Source organism: Macaca fascicularis, chromosome 15 (assembly GCF_037993035.2).
Source record: "Macaca fascicularis isolate 582-1 chromosome 15, T2T-MFA8v1.1".
Lineage (NCBI taxonomy): Eukaryota > Metazoa > Chordata > Mammalia > Primates > Cercopithecidae > Macaca > Macaca fascicularis.
The window spans coordinates 42,963,132-42,981,662 of record NC_088389.1 but is presented as its reverse complement, the minus strand read 5'-3'; the positions used below and the strand labels follow the sequence as shown (position 1 = coordinate 42,981,662).

Here is an 18,531-nt window from a genome sequence, read left to right as displayed (position 1 = left end):
TTCCATGGAAATGTGTACATCTTAGTGTTTCAATTTGTCAAGTAGCAGAGACACTCTAAAATTTTTAGGAAAGTGAGGAGGCTGTGGCTACAACCCTGGGTTTCCTCCTATCCTACCTCTTTTAACTCAGTAGCAAGAAAAGCAAACGAATTAGCCTGGGGTGGGGCTCTTTTCTGGGAGGTCAGGACCCTGGCCAAGGTTTCTCAGGGGCAGTGCTGCCGTTGGGATGGCTGTCCATGCTGCTGAGCCAGGGCTTTCTACAGAATAGACTGCCTGTGGTTTAGTCTTTCAAGACTGTGTTCCTAACGGGAAATATTTGGCTCAGCTTCTCAGTACTTTCCAAAGACACAGACAGACATCAAATTATAGAATCAAAATCATGCTTGAGCAGGACTTAGAAGCAACTGTAGAAGATCACTGGGTACAGGCATGGCAAGTCTGTGGCACAAAACACTTCATTCTAGTGCATGGGGCAGACACAGCTAATCAATAACAACACACTTCTGAGGAACCCTACTTAAGAATCATTCTGAATCATCACTTCAGGCAGCCAATTAAGTAGTATATAAATAGAGGTAGGTATATCACATGAAACTTATTTGCCATACTACCTAGTTATTTAAGAGAATAACTGAATTGAAACACCCACAGAGAGTCACTAGGTAATCAGTGGTGACTTTTACTAATTAACTATTAAAGCTGATATTAAAATCCAGAGATTTTGCCTTTGGGTCAAGTAGTTCAACTGAGATTGATCTTTTCCTCTAGACCACCGGGAGGCCTTCAAAAAGGAGTGTATATGTATGACATGGTGACTACAGTTAATAATAACATATTGTATACTTCAAATTTGCTAAGATAGTAGTAGATCTTAAGTGTCTTTATCATTGACACACAGAGGTAACTATGTAAAGTGATGGATGTATTAATTAGCTTGAATCTGGTAATCATATCACAATGTATACATATATTAAATCACCACATTGTATACTTTAAATGTATAAAATTTTAATTTGTCAATTATACCTCAATAAAGCTGGCAGAAAAAAACTTTAAAAAAGTGCATACGAAAGTCATTCAGTAATTCTTAGTCTGAGGTTATTGTAATGATCTCCAGAGAGAAATATAGGTGGTGGGATCCTGGAGCGCATTCGTGTTAAAGTATTTCTAGACTTCTTGACCCTGTTGAGGTTTTTGCTTTTCTGTCTCTCTATCCATCCATTCATCCAACTATCTACTTTTTCAGTACATACGTGCCAAGCCCTGAGTTAAGTATGAACAATACGACACTGAAGAAGATAAATGTGTTCCGTATAATCACAAAGCTCATAATTTCCTCCCAAAGAGTCACAAAATGCTATTTATTTAGTCATTTATTTTTTGAGATGAAGTCTCACTCTGTTGCTCGGGCTGGAGTGCAGTGGTACGATCTCGGCTCATTGCAACTTCCACCTCCCAGGTTCAAGCGATTCTCTTGTCTCAGCCTCCTGAGTAGCTGGGATTACAGGTGCCCACCACCATGCGCAGCTAACTTTTTGTATTTTTAGTAGAGACGGAGTTTCGTCATGTTGACCAGGCTGGTCTCGAACTCCTGACCTCAGGTGATCTGCCCGCCTCTGCCTCCCCAAATGCTAGGGTTACAGGCGTGAGCCACTGCACCCAGCTGCAATTGATTTTAACTTCATGTATAGCTGATTTAGTATTTGTGATATTCTTAAGTGCCACTGCAGGTTGAGAACATGGTGAACACTCCCAAGCCAATAGCAAGAGTATAAATGTTAACATTATTTCAAGAGCGAATTGCTATTCACTTACTATGGACCTCCCAATGTGCTGGGTACTTTGGAAAATAGGCCAAGTAAGCAGTTATTTTTTGTTCCTAGAGATCTCAGAAATTAGAAGATCATATACAAGCAAGGTCTGGTATTAATGCCAGCCTGAATGAGATAATTGTGTGTCAGTTTGCAATGGGAAGTTCATGGAGGGCTTCCTAGAAAAGCAAAGACTTACAATCACCAAATATTGGTTGAAGAGGCCTTGGAAGATCATTAAGAAGTTAACATAATAATAATAACAATCAGGAAGTTGACATCGTTATCATCACCATCATAAGTAATACAGATATCATTAACTATAATTTATTAAGTGTTGATTTTGCCAGAGCCTGTGCTTAGTTAGCATTTTAAATTTCCAATTTCAAATTCACATAAAATTATGAGATAGTATTTGCACCCTCATTCTGCAGCTGATAAAACTGAGGCATAGAGTCTTTACATGGTTTGTGCAGGTTCAGACATTATTAAGTTATGGAGTCAGGATTTGAACCAAAGCCCATCTGAGTCCAAAGTCAGGGCTCTGAACCATGGTTTTTTACAGGCTTTTGTGCTGGAGGGCCAAGCAAAGGAGCTGTGAGTCAAGACCAGCCCCAACCTCTGACTATATAGCTTCCCAACACCTGGCTCAAAGCAGTATACAATCAATCCCCGAGAAGTAGACCATTAAGATGCTAGACAGCCTGTGACTGCTATGGATATGAAGCAAGCTAACAGATACCTTTGGGATGCTGCCATTTCTCAGTGATCATTGAGCGAGGGTTCCAGATGCCTTGAAGGCTTCTAGAAGCCTTTTTGCCATCTCTGCGAGAATAAATCTATCAGTCCTTCAAGATGCTGCTTAAAAAAATCTACTATTGAAAGTTTTATCAGGTAACTTTGGCCTAAATTTATCTTTCTCTCTTCTGAATTGTCTGGGGAATTGATATGATATTATTTCATTTATCATTTAAAAAAAGATTTGGAATGGCTTTATTACGTGTGCATAATTCCATCTCTTAGGAAATTAGCTAATTCTAGCTTATATTTGTATTAGTCTATAAACAGTGGGTTTGCATACAGTTATTCTGCATGCAGTTAGATTGTATGTAGACTATAAGCTCTATGAGGGTAGGGATATATCTGAGACATTCATCTCTGAATGCCCAACACAAAACATTTTATCTAGAACATAGTAAATGCACAATATATTTATATTAAATAAAATGAAGCTGAATGTATTTCTTGGTAAGATGTATCAAGGAATTTATCACAGTCTCAGTTCTGAATTAGTTTGTTTTTGTTTATTCAGTTATTCAGTGAGTACTTACTATGTTCCAGACACTACACTAAGTGCAGAGGGTACAAAAGTGACAAAGACAGACCTAGCTCCTTCCCATGAGATTCTAGACATCAACCCAAGGGCTTTTAAGAGCTCAGTGCTTTCTACTTTGAAACAAGATTTCTTTATGACCAAATAAACTTGGTCATAAAGTTTGGCCAGGCCTAAGATGCACTCAGCATGAAAATTTGGTTTTGGTGTGAAGAAAGCATCCTGGGTTATTAGTTAGTAGCACTTTCAATTTCATTGCAGTATTTGTCATTTTGTTGTACTGTTGTTAAATCTAGGTCTCCCTTCCTCATTTAAAATTTTTACCTTCATTACTTTTTTTTTAAGTTCCCAGATACTTGGCCTTTTATGAGGCCATATAACAGGAAGTGCAATAAATTGAAGATCTGGAGGAGAAGCTCTGAGCTCCACTTCTGCCAAGCAGGTCTGACCAACAGGGTCATTGTGTGACCTTGGGCAAGTCACATCCACTCTTGAGGCCTCAGTTTCTCATGTAAAATGAGCAACCGTGTATGGTTCCCAATTCTAACATCCCTTTGGTTCTAGTGATCTGTGGTCCATTGCTAATTTCACAATATTTTTGTTGAACTTTATTTTGAATTTCACTTTAGACCCAAGTCAAATGGCCAACATTAAATACAAAACCCTCTAAATACTGTTTCTTTCCATAGTTTGGCTTAAGCATTGGTGGTGCCTCACGACTTCCTCCATCCTGCCCCTTGAACAGAAGTTCCATTACCAACCAAATTAAATCCACAAATCTTAATCCATAAAATATTTCCATCCAGACACAATAATGAGATTCATATTTGTGGTTTAGTATACCTAAGAAATGCTCAGATGAAATATGACTAGATCCATTGATACATTCAGACCACAAACTGCCCTGGTGTGGTCTGGTTTCAATTTTTGAAATAAAACTGCAGAGCACTTGCTTTCTCTCTTCTATTTCTTGCCTAGACAGAAAAGAAAATAAAAAGTGATTCTGACCAAGTGGCAACAATATAGATTCCTGTAAAATTCTGGAAAATTGTTTCAAAAATAGATTTGAATTCATTTCCCAATGGAACAATGACCTCTTCTATTTTGGTCTTCATCCAGAATTTTAAGAAATCTAGTTGACTCTTTCACAAGCATTGGAAAGCAGTTCTCAAAGTCTTGAGCCAAGGTTAAGAAATGGAAGAGATTTATCTAGGAAGAACTGATTACGACAAAGTACAGACAGACTAACACAACCCTAAGTAAGAGAACTTCTGAATAGGGCTCTGTGATATGGTGGCCTTTGTGAAACTGTTATCAGCCACCCAATGTCAGAAATACAGTCCTGAAAGACCCTGAAAAATTTTAAGAAGGCATTGCAATGGGAGAGACAGGAGCATTGCCTTTAGAGTCAGGAAGACTTGAGATCAAATTCTACTTATCTGCTGGGGAGCCTTGGACAACGTTCTATACCTTCTGAATTGTGGCTTATTCAACTATAAAATCTCTCCAGGGATGTTTGAGACAGTGAATGGGACAACAAAGCTGTAAGTGCCTGACATATTAATAATAAACGTTACCCTAATGTTAGTACATCTTCTCCTTTTCTTTCCTTTTCCTTCGTGTTTCCCTTTATGAAGGAGCTCCATGACATTGGGCATATTAAAAAATAAAAGAGTAATAGCGTAGAGGTGGTTCAGGCACTGGTTAAGAAGTGGAATTGGTTTGGGATCAATTACGTTTCAACTCAAAGAGCTGACATAACTACCTGGAACTGCTTTGAGAAAGATTCTGTGACTATGACTAGGCTTTCGGGAAAAGGTGCTGTGATGGATTAGCAATATCCACCATGGGGACAGGAGTGGGGAGTATTGATGCATACACCAAATATTTGGCATAGCAAAACAGACAGCTTTGGAAATCTTTTCCGATCTAATGTGCTAATATTCAAATGAATGGAATCCTGCTTGAGTGGGTTTGCATCAGAAGGAGCCAGATGGAGCCACTGACAATTACAAAATCCTGTTTAAATCAAGTTCAATAAAGTCTGATACATTTTGATAGAATATGACTCGTGAAACAAAAATACGTCTCTAGGACTGGAAGCAGGAAACCAGACTCTCAGGGAAAACTAAGACTACTCCAGTAATAAATTTGTGTGACTCCAGGCAAAGCAAACATACTTTCATTGTCTATTTTCACTTTTCCAAAATGGGACCATCTAAATGCTACAATAATAACCAACATTGATTGCATATGCCATCTGTGCCAGACACTGCTTCTTGTGTCTTCTGTGGATTATCTCATTGAATCCTCCCCAAGACCTCTGAGGTAGTTGTCTTTATTTTTCACAGTTTATAGATGAGAAAACTGAGGCTCACACAGCTCAAGATCACATAGCTCGAAAGGGGGAACAGAAATTTAAATCAGGTGAACTGATTCACTTGTTTTAATTATGTTAAAGGATGGTTTGCATAACCAAGGTCGGGGTCTGGAGAAGCTACTGGCAATGAAACATCTTTATGATCTACAGGCAGGACAGGAAAAACTGCAGAAGAACCTGAAAAATAGAGATATGTCTAACCTCCTTGACTTGGCTTTAACTTAGCTGTGTAACTCTAAACAGCATTTTCTAAAGTGTAATCTACAACATGTTGATAGGTACTAATGTGAGGGAAAAAGATTTCCTAATTAAACATGTTTGGAAAATGTTATTTTAACCATATATGATTTTAAGCCAAACAAATTACACAACTTTCTTTACTTCAGGATTTTCCAGGGTGTTTAATAGGTTCATGCTCGTTGGAAATCTCCAAGAAGGGGACAGTTTATAGAGTGTTTCCCAAATCTACTTGATTATTCTGTTTGAAGTGAGTCACAGGATTAGGATTAGGTTTGATGGCACACGATAGGGGAAGAACTGATAGAGAACAAATCCTAGACCCTTTCTCCTTTCATTTCCTCCTGTATTAGAAGGAAGCAGCGATATACCTATGACCTGTCTGGGATAAAATGTGAAGTCCTGTGTTAGAGGATCTTGAGCAATTTAAACTATGAGGCAAGTAAGTCAATATTTATACTGTGCCTGGCACTTTACAAATGCTGTTTAATCATGTTACCAACTGTGGGAATTAGGGAGCATTGTTTGTATTTTACTGGTAAGAGAACCGACGGCTTAAGAAGGTTATGTAAGTGGCCCAGTCAGCATTTATTTGAATCAGAATTAAGAACAGCCTTATAATTCGAAAGTCTATGCTCTTTCTGCTATATCAAGTTACCTTTGAAGTAAGATTCATTGTTCAAGTTAAAGAATTAATATTTATCTACTAACTATCAGAGAGAAACTCAACATAATTAGTATGAATAGAGTTGTTGGATTTGCAAAATGGAACAAGGTAGGATGGTGTTTGGGAATTGGGATTCACATAACTATTTTATTTATAGTCGTGAACTTGAGGGGACAGCATAGGCCAGGCGGACTATAACATCTATGTCTTAGGCAAATCTTTAAAGCCCCTGGAGAAAAGCCTGCTCTCCTTGAGTCTGACCTGGAGAGAAGGTTAATAAGTGAGAGGAAGATATAGTGAGAAGTAGCAGATGGGGGAGCTAAAAATCTATCATTTCTGGAAAACTGGGCTTCACACTATGTACTATCTAAAAAAAGCATGGTTTCCAAGAAATCAGTCAAGGCAGGAGAGCATTTCAGAGGGGCTGGAAATTACCACTTTCAGTTTTGAAAGCATGGACTTCTATGAACAAACAACCTATTTGTATAAGTAAGGAAAGGAGGGAAAATTCTTTCTAAATAGGATCATTTAATTCAGCATATGGCAGGAAATTCAAGAAATTTAGTCAAAAAGAAATACAAGTCAGAGGAAGGCAGAGGCAAATGAAGATGAATCATACAAACGAATAACTTTTAATCGTTATTCTGAACTTCTTTTAGGTATAGAGTTTAACATTATGTTTTTGGAGGGGAACTTACTAGTTGATTTTTTTTTTCTGCTTCAATCTCTTTATATGCATAGGTATGATAATATCCACCTTGTTAGGTTAAGGTGACTGGAAAGTAAGTATAAAAATTTAGTAGGTTGACTGGAAGGTGTCAGTAAACTTTTCCTTAAGTGAACAGATAGAAAATACATTGAGCTTTGCAGTTAGATGATTTCAGTCACAACTATTCGACTCTGCTATCGTAGAGGCAGCAGCTATAGATAATACATAAACAAATGAGCATAGCAGTGTTCCAATAAAACTTTATTTACAAAAATAGGCTGCCACCCTGTGGTTTGCTAACCTCTGCTGGAATATAGTAGTTATTCAATAAATGACAGCTTCTATTATGAAACTAAATACAGATTGAATTAAACAGTAAGGAAACTAACATTTTTTTGAGTGGCTATTATATACATTTTTATGACAAATCTTATACTAAATGCTTTTTATTCATGCTATCATTTATCTTGTCATTTGTCATGACAACCTGGTGAGTTAGGTATTATTATGTTTATTTGAAAATTAATTTGAGACTCAGGGAGTTTCCATGACTGGCTTGAGAGGCAGAGCTAGCTTTTGAATGCTGATTTATTTGTGGCTCTAAAATGTGTGCTTTCAACTACATTGAGCTACACTGGGCTGACTCCTAAAGGAATTTTCTTCAGTTCAGATAAGGTAAAAACTTAAATTTTTACTGCTCCATAAAGAAAGAGATCAGCATTCAAGTGGATACCTTGACTTTCCATTTCCCAGACCTTCAGCAGCTCTTTGGTGGCTGCGCACATGTAAGCACCAAAATATTTGACCTTTGTTTTTCTCCCAGAACCTCTGCTGGATCTCAAGTTTTATGCACTTCCTTTTTGGAGAATACTTAAGCCAAGGTGTACTGTTTGCAAACACTTATTAGCCTTGGGTAGATATTGGCGAGTTTCCGTTGGCATCAAATGGGCTTCCAGAATCTGCTGAGGCCTGGCTGTGCTCATCGATTGTCTTGGCCAAAAAGAGCTGCTAATTAGGATGACATCCTGCTTGTCTTTACCTCTTGAGCTAGGTTTTCCTTCCTGGGCATACCTATCATGTCCCAAGCAGTATGTTTGGATTTTTACTGCAGATCTAGATGAAAAAGAGCAAATTTGCAGTCTCTTTAAAATCTACGAAGCCCTGTACTCCAGTGAAGAATTTCCCAGACTACGTTGCAAGATGTTTTTAGGTAGACGTCCTATGGTCAGGTATGTTTGGAGATACTGGGCTAATGAAAGTTGAATAGATTAATTACAGCAAGATTTCTCAGATGATGCACTCTACTTCCCTGAACCATCCATTGGCTTCTAACCACACTCAGAATAAAATTCAAACTCCTAGTCATTGCCTACAGAGCTCCTTCTCTCCTTTCATTCAGATGTCTGCACAATGGCACATTCACCTCTCACCCCATCTAAAAGAGCACCCCTCTCCCCACCAGTCATTGTTTATCCCCTTACCTTGTTTTGTCTTTCTTCTCAGCAAATACCACTACCTGAAATTGTGCTATAAATTTATGTGATTCCTTTTTATTGTCTGCCTTCCCCCTGCTATGATCTGAATGTTTGTGTTCCCTCAAAATCCACACATCGGAACGTAATCACCAGTGTGATAATATTAGTTGGCAGAGTCTTTGGGAGGTACTTAGATCTTGAAGGCAGAGCCTTCATAAATAGAATTTGTGCCCTTATAAAAGAGACCCCAGAGAGCTGCCTTATGTCTTCCACCATGTGAGGACATAGAAGGTGCCATCTTGATCTTGGACTTCCCAGCCTCCAGAACTGTGAGAAAGTAATTTCTGTTGTTTGTAAGTCACTCAGTTTATGGTATTTTGTTGTAACAACTTGTACAAACTAAGATACCCCACCATAATGTAAACACCATGAATAAAGGGATCTTGACTGTATTAGTTTCTATTGTATCACCAGCCCTAAAATTATGCATTGAATGGACATATGAGCTGTGCATTTCCAAGAACAGAAGGGTATTAAGTGTTCCCCAAACTCATTTGGCCACAAAATCCTTTTTTGGGTGATTTCCATGAGAATGCTTTTCCACATGACACACTTTTGGGAACTGCTTCTCTAGTGGGATCTTATCATCAAGAACTATTTGATCAACAAGTAACAAAACAATGACAACAACAAAACATTTATATTGAATGCCAGTTTCTGTGTTAAGCAATGCTCATGAACTACATCATTTAATCATCACAATAAACTTTTAAACTAGGTGCTACTACTTTGCTTTTAATATGGATAAGAAAAAATTAGCTTAAAGAAGCTAAGTAACTTGGCCAAGATCACATAGCAAGCAAATACCTCTCGGACCCAGAGGATTCTGATGCCAAAGTCATACTCTTAACCATTATTCATTTCTTCTCATGGGATGTGAGCTTCTCCATGTCCAAGATAGACAGCTGTTTGTCTCCATCCCTCCCTTGAGCCTGTTCTTTCTTCCTATTAGTTGTTGACTGATCTTTGTTTTAACCTCCAGATTTTCAGCTATCTCTTGTGACTCAGCCTAAAATCCCCAGACAGGACTCCTCTGTCCTTGGTACTGGTTTTTCCAAATCTAAAGCAATTTGTGTTTTATCCTGAAGGCCACCTCTGAAAGCAAACACATTCCTTGAGGTCTGTGTTCTGAGACAGTTTCCTGTCCTAGGGCTGGGATGGTTTCCTCCTGTCACATGTTGTGTCACCACACTGCACATTTGCAAGCCAGTGGGTGAAGCGTGAAAACAACTTCAAGTTCTGGGCTTTCTGAGCAAACTGCTAAGGAAGAGGATGTCCAAATCTGGGACACAGCAAAGACTCCTATTAATTGCTAAAGATTAACTTTATTCTGGTTGTGCTAGGTTTCAGATAAACCAGATACAATTTTTTCTTTTAAGAACTATATTGTCAAGAGGGGCAGATAGTCCATTCCAGGATGATAAAGGAGATGACAGATTTAAAAAAAGAAACATAGGTAGAATGAGATGACAGTAAAGGGGCATCTAATTTACCTGGAAGAAGTGGTGCCTGAACTGAATTTTGAGAGAAAAATATGAATAGGTGAAAAATATAAAAAAGGATATCTAGGCATGAGGGAATGGCATTTACAAGGACATAAAAGGAATAAAAGGGTTGATGCGAAGAGTATGAATTACAGCTGAAGTACAGGATCTGTTTAGAGACCAGAAGCAAGATCATGGAGAATCTTGAATGTCAGAATATCGGTTTTTTTTTTTTTTTTTTGCAGGCAGAGGAGAAGCATTTGGAATCTCGAGGCCTAGGAATGTTAACCTCTATGTCTCAGGTTGAAGAAGGGGAGGGCTGGGTTGCTGGGGGCCAGTGGGAAAGCTGTTGCAGTGGCCCATCTGTGAGGTGCCAAGACCTGAACTACAGGAGTAATGGAGGTGGGGCAGGGGATGATGATGGAGAAAGTGGGGAGGCAGTGAACAGTTTTGCTTGTCAAGGCAGTAGAGACTACAATATTTCGTATGTGGGGATAGTAAGGAAAAAAGAATTAATCGAAGATGTTACTATTTATTATTATATCTGCTGAGAGGAATAGATTGAGAATGGGGACAATGGATGAGTTTTAGTTTTGATCACATTGACTAATAAATAAAATTATTAGAATAAAATAAATTTGGAATCACTACCTTGAAAGACCCCTCCCTGGGGTGAAATTCAGGAGAAATTATGGCTACCCAATGAGTTAAGACAGCTAATCAAAACATTTGACTCCACTATATACATGGGAGGATGCTAAACAGAAACTAGTCCACTTTAGTGGCTGCCATAATTTTTTATTACTCATCAGGGAGAGTACAGATGGGTTGAGTGAACTTGTCATTGATAAGAAGTTGCCAGAAATTGGTGACACTGGAGTGTTGGAGGCTGTGGCAGGCAGACTCTAAGGTGACCCCATTGATACTGCCTCATGGCATTTTCATACGTGTGCAATTACCTCCCCTTGAGTGTGGGATGGCCCAGCGACTTTCCTCTAACACACAGAATATGACTAAGGTGATGGAATATCCCTTCCATGATTAGATTACACAGGATTGTGATGTGCCTCTTGCTTATAGATTCTCTCTCTCTCTCTCTTTTTTTTTTTTTTTTTTTTTTGAGATGTAATCTCACTCTTGTTATCCAGGCTGGAGTGCAATGGCTTGATCTCGGCTCACTGCAACTTACGACTCCCGAGTTCAAGCGATTCTCCTGCTTCAGCCTCCCGAGTAGCTGGGATTACAGGTGCCCACCACTATGCCAGGCTAATTTTTTTGTATTTTTAGTAGAGACAGGGTTTCACCTTATTGGCCAGGCTGGTCTCGAACTCCTGACCTCAAGTGATCCACCTGCCTCGGCCTTCCAAAGTGCTAGGATTAACAATAGGTGTGAGCCACCATGCCTGGCAACTCTCTTTCTCATTGGCTTTGTTAATGTAAATGGCCTTGTTGGAGAAGCCCATGTGGCAAGGAACTGAGGGTGGCCTTGGACCAACAGCCATCAAGGAACTAAGGCCCTCAGTTCAATATCTCTCAAGAAATGGAGTCCAGCCAACAACCACATCAACAAGCTTGGAAGCTAATCATCCCCCAGTTCAGCCTTTAGATGGGACATCAACCCTGTCCAACACAGACAATAACCTCATGAGAGATCATGAGGCAGACAATCCAGCTAAGCTGTGCTTAGACCTCTAAAAACCATGAGATAATAAATGAGTGTTGATTTAAAGTAATTTGGTATGCATTAATAGATAATGAATACAGAGATACTAGTCATCCTTGGCTCAGTCCATATGAGTTAAGGCTTTTGAGAGAATAAGACTCTGTTCATTTTTCTTTTCTAAAAGAATGTCTTAATTCTGAAACTTTTAATATTGTCCCTGGCTTCCAAGAGCAAGAGTCAGAAGACCTGGGATTCCACACTGACCCTGTTGCCAACTGGCGGAAGATCTTAGAAAGATCTTTCCCTTCTCTACGTCTCAGTTTCACCCTCTTTAAAATGAGGTATGCTAACCTAGGGCAGCAATTTACAAAAACATTCTGTTTTTTCCCCACAGAACCCTTTCATCAAATGAAATTTCATGAGGAGGCTCAGTGTACAAAACAGATAAGTGGAGGGGCTTTCATTGATATAAGTTGAGGAGAATCCCCTGCTTGACCTCCCTGTCTCTTCACAGCAGCCCCCAAATCTCCTCTGAGGTTCTTTTTAAAATCCAGTCTGAAAGATTCTGGCTTAGAGGCTGCCCGTGAGCCCTTACAGTTTGAAAATTCTATGTTCCCTAAGGAGATTTAAGAAAATAGTAACCTACCTAGAAGTTAAAGCACTCCTCTGCAATATCTGTGCATCGACCTTCACAAGACCATTCCACAATCCTGGGTATCTCCTTTGGGGACTGTGCTAATGGTGCGTCTGCCCATGGTTGGCCTTTTTTTTGGGGAAAACGAACTCCAGCAGACAAAGCTCCTGCCTCCCTAACGTTCTTGACCTTAGTGGTGTACAGTCCAGTGTGGCAGGGAAGGCAATCATAGGGGTAATTATGACACACACAGTGGGGGACGGGTAGAGCTCAGTGGGAACCTGGAGCAGGGGGATTCCAGGCAGCCTGCAGGGCATTCATGGCTTTCCTTGGGCAGCACTTGCTTATGTGTGTCTGTGCTTCAGATCTCGGGCTGGTTGCGGGGATGTGATGTGGATCGGGCTTTGCTCTCATGCAGCATAAAGTCTAGTAGAGAAAATATATTACATTTATGGGTCACATGCTAATCATTTAATTACAGTTTTTTCAAGAGGTGAAGCCTGAAGGAGCAAGCTGGAGATAGCAAAATTAAACAGTCTGTCAAAGAACACAAGGACCCAAAAGACAAGCTTTTGTCTCTTTCTTAGCTTTGCTGTGTCTAGCCCTCTCTCATCAGAAGATGAATAGAATTAGGGTGCTGAGCAAGACTTCCTTACTGAAATGGTTATAACCACCCTCTCAGGACTGGGAACTGGGTTTGATTTTTGACTCCACCAAGTACTTTCTGCATGGTATTGGGTAAGCTACTTAAACGTTTTCAGCCTCACATTGTGCATATTTGAATGGGGTGGGTGTTAAGACTTACTAGAAGCTATGGTTGACTAAATGGCATGATGCCTGTAGAGTCCTCAGTAAATATTAGCTATTATGATTATCCCCTAGGATTCTCCTAGGACAACATTTCAGACACATTCTTGTCGAAGTTAGCAGTAGCCAGCTTTAGGGTTAGAGGTGAATAATGGTTAATTCTGAAACAAAGCTATCTATGTTCAGAGCTCATGATATATCTCTGGCTCTTGGTGTAGGGTATTTGGGGAAGGTTAAAGGACCAAACAAAGCTATTTGAGTTGCCATGGCTATATCATGAAGGACCTATGAACTTCAGGAAATTTCAAAATTCTGAGACAACATGGCATGAAATATATATTGTTAAAAATCTCCATTCACAGATAGACTGAAAATGCACATGGAAGGGATTTTCCATTCATGATCTGCTTTTGACTTGGACATTTTGCTTTTATTCTATGGTGAAGGGTCAAAGAGAGTAATGATGGTGATAGAGTTGTTTCTAAAGTGGAGGAGAAGCTGGAAATGTGAGACAAGGTGGAGGGAATGGAGTTTAGGCTTAGGGGCATAACTGAAAAAAGTCTGGCCACTAGGATTAGAATCAGGTTGGTACGCAGACTTTTCTCCTTTACAGAGAAGTCACAAAGCATGTATAGCTTCCGAAGGTAGGTAAGTTTACCATCTCTGTCTTTTACATTGACTAGAATTATGGCTGGGGTTTGTAGGCAGCTGGTTACATCACACTTTGAGGGGGGTTTTCCTCTTGGAAAGGAGCCTTCATCTAATGTTTCCCACATGTTGAAGGTGTTCAGACTGGACCGGGATAAGATTCAAGGGGATTCCCTACAATCTTCTCAGAGTGAGAAGTATTTGAATCATAATCTTCCTCTCCCAGGCTTCCCCTGAATTTGTAGCTCAATTTGTGGCTTGGAGCCTACAACCATTTCCAAATTGTCCTGGGATTCGTGGCCCCAAGGCCGATTTCACTTTACCTACCAATCAGCCCTTTTAAAACCAGATGTTTGGCTCACCTGTGTGCCTACTTTTCTGAGATGAAAAATCAGCAGGAGTGACCTGACTGCTACCTCTAGTTTCATTCTTCTCTCTTCCAGGGGCTGAAATTTGAACTTTCCTGTTTCCAGGCAGAGAGTTGCACCACTGAGAGCTGACCTTTGCTGAGAACCATGAAAAATGATACATGCAGGGCTATTCTGTAAAATCAATAGGCACCAATGACAGCTGGGGTCTTCTTCACGATCTTGATCATTCACTGAAAGACACCATTAAAGGTTCTAAACTTGGTCAGCACAGCCTGACTTCAGAAGGCAATGTAGCACAGCAGAAAGAACAGTAGGGTATTAGTTAGAAAGCTTGGGTCAAAGCCAGCTCTGCCCCTCAATTACAGAAAGACCTCAGATGAGTCACCTAACTTCCTTGAGTGTTGATTTCTTTAGCCATAAAATTGAGCTAGTAATTTATAATTTGTAGTGTTAGAGTGAGAATTAAATGAAAAACTATTGGCAAACCCTCCTATTACATATGCCACACATAGCCCTCACTATCAACTTTGTGTTTGCATGTTTTACCATCACAAAAGGACGTCTATTTTGAACCAACTAAACTTTTGCAACCTAGACTTTTTACATTTCAAACTGAAGTGCCTTCAGCATGAAGAGGGTTGCACTTTGGTCCAGTGGATGTTTTTTTCTTGTAAGAAAGCACAGCTAGGTGTCTATAGAAATCTACAGAGAAAGAAGAGAATATGTGCTCTTAATTTATTATAAGCATTAGAAAGGGTAGGATTAAGGGGGATATGTTTTTCATCCTGTCATCTTGAATTCTCTTTCCAAATTCCATTCTGGTTATATGATCACGCTACTGCTGTATTTATGGGTGGCCACAGTCTGCCTGGAGGGGCATATTTAGTCAGAAAGGAAGTGTTTTCCTTCTAAAGGCAGGCAAGAAGCAGAGAAGCATTCAGAAGGAACATGGCAGAATGTACCTCTGACTTGGTGATCACGGGGACCTGGGTGTGAAACCTGGTTCTATCACTTTGAGTTCTGGGACCTTAGTAAATTTATTCAGTCTCCCTGTTCTTGAAGCCATCTCTTTGTCCAACAGATACAGTCCACACCTCAGAGACATGCTGTGCATGATCCCACCAAGGGCTACAGTTTAGAAAGTAGGCTCATCGTATATTTTGGCTATCATTGTCATTAGAATTAATTAAAATAGACTGTTAAACCTTTTAAATTTCTCATATATTTTCCTGTCTATTGCACTATTTGTGGACTTGCTTTTACTTCTGTTACAGATGGTGATTCAGAGGCGCAAAAATCCTTGTTGAAGGGTAGAAGGGCAACCAGAATGCACGCAGCCTGGTTTCACGATTTGTAACTGTGTTTTTTTGTCATTGGACATTCTGTGGCAATGTCACAGAGGCTAAGAGCAAAGGTATAAGTTTTAGACCCTGTGACCTCACTTCAACCAAAGCAGCCCTACATTTACCTGTCATATACTGGGGTTTTGCCGTAAATTCATGTAATGAATATTTCCATCTTTAAAAATAAGTTTAAAAATCATGGTATTAGAACATTAATCTTGGACAACTCCTTGTAAAATGATAAACAGAGAAAAGTTTCCATTTATTGAACCCTTAATATGTGGCAGGTACTATGCCAAGAGTTTGCCATATATTACGTCATTTGAATGTTGCAAGAGCCCTGTGAGACATAGTTTGTCATCTCCATTATATGAATGACAAAGCTGATGGCTGAAAGGTTAGTAACTTCTTAGAGTGGGGAAGGAGGAGGTTAGTGGGAGATAAAATAGAGAAACTAGGTTTTTAAAACAAAGCATAGAGGAAAAAATATTTAATGACTGTAGAGCTTGGCAACATCCCTTTCAATCCTTGTCCAATTTACTCTGTTTGAGCAAACCAGAGAATACTCATATTGTGCACCTTTTTCTTCCCCCCGAAGCAGTCACCTTCCTGAAATGCAAGGGCCAAAGCACGCTAACTTACATATCCTGCAAATGGCTTGTATGTGCACAATGCCAGAAACTCTTCACTGGGTTATCTAGGACTGAATAAATCTTCAGTCCTGAATCAGGCTTGCCTGGCTGGGGTGGGTAGTAGTTTTCCTTTCTAAAGCACATATGGGAAAGCTCTGTAAAAATGGGGAAAAAAGTCTACAAAAACATGAAAAAGAGGCATTCATTCTTCAAGTGGGGCTCCCTGTCCTGCTCTCCCTCCGGACAGAAAGCTTTCCAAAGAGTTTCCAACAGCATCGTACTTCATAGCTGTCAGCTTTAGAATCTGCAGATGCCTAAACTCAAAACCTCCTGACATTCTGGAATCAGTATTTGACATTAACACCCAGCCCCAGGCTGCTACCTTTTCTCCAACCTGTGCCAACACAACCTCCTGCTTGTAAAATATAGCCAAGTCTCAGACCTGCCAGCCTGGTGAGACACCATCAGATTGGGTGAGATAAAAAGTGGGGGTTGGGAGTGGGCTGAGGAACAATACACAAGAAACGATCCAACACTGGCTAAGTGCCTCTTTTAACTTCCAGAGTGATGGCAGTTTTTGGCAATGACAATGATTATCCAAACTTCCAGTTATTGAGCAGTCACTGCTGATCTTTCTATACCTCATTTTCTCCTCAAAACGACAGCAGACGCTATTGTCCCCATTTTAGAGATGGGAAAACTGAGGACTAAGGAGGCAATGTATCTTTCTCAGGGTCGTATGCATGGTGGTGGGGAGAATACCAAACACCTCTGGCTTCAAACATAAGCTCTTATTCCTCTTACAACACCGATGGGTGAGAAGAAACCCTGCATTCTTTCCAAAGTACACCAGGGGCAGTAGGGTTCCCATACCTGGGGGACGTTGTTGCTCAGATCTTTCTGTGATGAGAAGTGAGGAGGAGGAGGTGATTCTAGAGACATGTGGGATGCTGCTGGCTCTAGGCACCCCAATAAAGCTGTTCTCCACCACTTTCTAGCTGCCTGTCAGTTACTCATCTGGCCCAGGAGCCACCTCCTCTCTTCTGTCCCCCAACTCTCATCTCCAGGGTGAATATTTTGAGGACCAAATGAGGGAATGGGTACAAAACTGTTTGTAAACTTTATGTAAGGTCTGTTTAGATGTAAACTTTTGTATTCTCCCTGCACTCCTCTATCAAAGTCCCTCTAACCCATCCCAGGGGCAGGCTATGAGCAAACTCTACCTTAAAACTCTACTTCCCTAACCCTCAAAATGAAATATACATACAGGTGAATCAGTCAGGCTAGAAGTAGGGGGGAAGTTTAAGAGAAAATTCTTACTTTTCCTCTGCAGAACAGCTGAAGATAACAACTTTACGAAAAGTTCCTTCCAAGTCTGACTATTCATAAAGTTAAAACAAACAAAATTACAAAACCAGAACAGTCAAGGTGCATCTGATCACAACCAATACACACTCATTTTTTTTTTTTCCAGCAGCGGAAAAAAACAAACAAAAAAAACCACCCAAACGTTTTATAATTATAATATAAAACCACAACTTATTTGGTACCAGGAATGCAATCCGTACATCATAAGGATCTCTAGTGATGAGGGAAAAACAGACTTACCTCTCTGATGGGGGAGAGACCTAGATCCTTGGAAGAAGTACCTGGAGTGGGAAGCAGCGGCAGTTCCCACGTGCGCGGTCCCGAGTCCCCCAGCCGCGCCGCCTTTGTGCCCACGGAGGCGGGGGCGTGTGTCTGCGCGCGGGAGAGGCGGGTGACAGTAGGCAGGCTGTGGCCGGTGCAGCCAACTTTGGCTGGCTTATATAGCGAGCTCCTTCCTCTGTAATGGGACGCCTCGCCTCCAGACATCCTTTCCCACTTTTTCAGTTGGCGAATTAAAGGAACAGCCCTCCCAGCGGAACAGGGTTAGCTCATGAAAGACGCACTCACTCCTGGCTCTCAGCCAGGGAAGGAACCCATTTGCATACAATTTATGGAGAAAGTAGGAATTCCCGCTTCCCCTCCCGCCTCCCCGCCCCCGACCCGAGTAGTTGTTAGTGAAATGTGATTTTTGCTTTGCTCCCCACACGGGTTTTCTAATTGTGAGACGGATGCCCCGGGGAGCAAGAGGGAGCAGGATCCGCAGCCCTGGCTCCCCTCCTGTACTTGGTCAAGCTGGAAATGGGACCAGGGCTCGCCTAGGCTCTGGGCAGCAGCTGCTCAGTGGCACCTGGGAGTGAGTACAGGGTCTGAGCCCAGTTCCTGGAAAGAGGAGATAAAGCCCTTCAAAAG

General features: G+C 40.6%; 1 protein-coding gene across 14 annotated transcripts in view; it reads right to left on the bottom strand.

The window, feature by feature from the left end:
* The window catches only part of TNC (tenascin C), a 98,252-nt gene extending 80,216 nt beyond the window's left edge, over window positions 1-18,036 (bottom strand). For all 14 annotated transcript variants that reach the window (XM_005580950.5, XM_005580952.5, XM_045373727.3 and 11 more), the window contains exon 1: window positions 17,863-18,036. The gene's annotated coding sequence lies outside the window, so the exon portion shown is untranslated. The remainder of the gene's footprint in view (window positions 1-17,862) is intronic.
* Window positions 18,037-18,531: the final 495 nt, after the last annotated feature.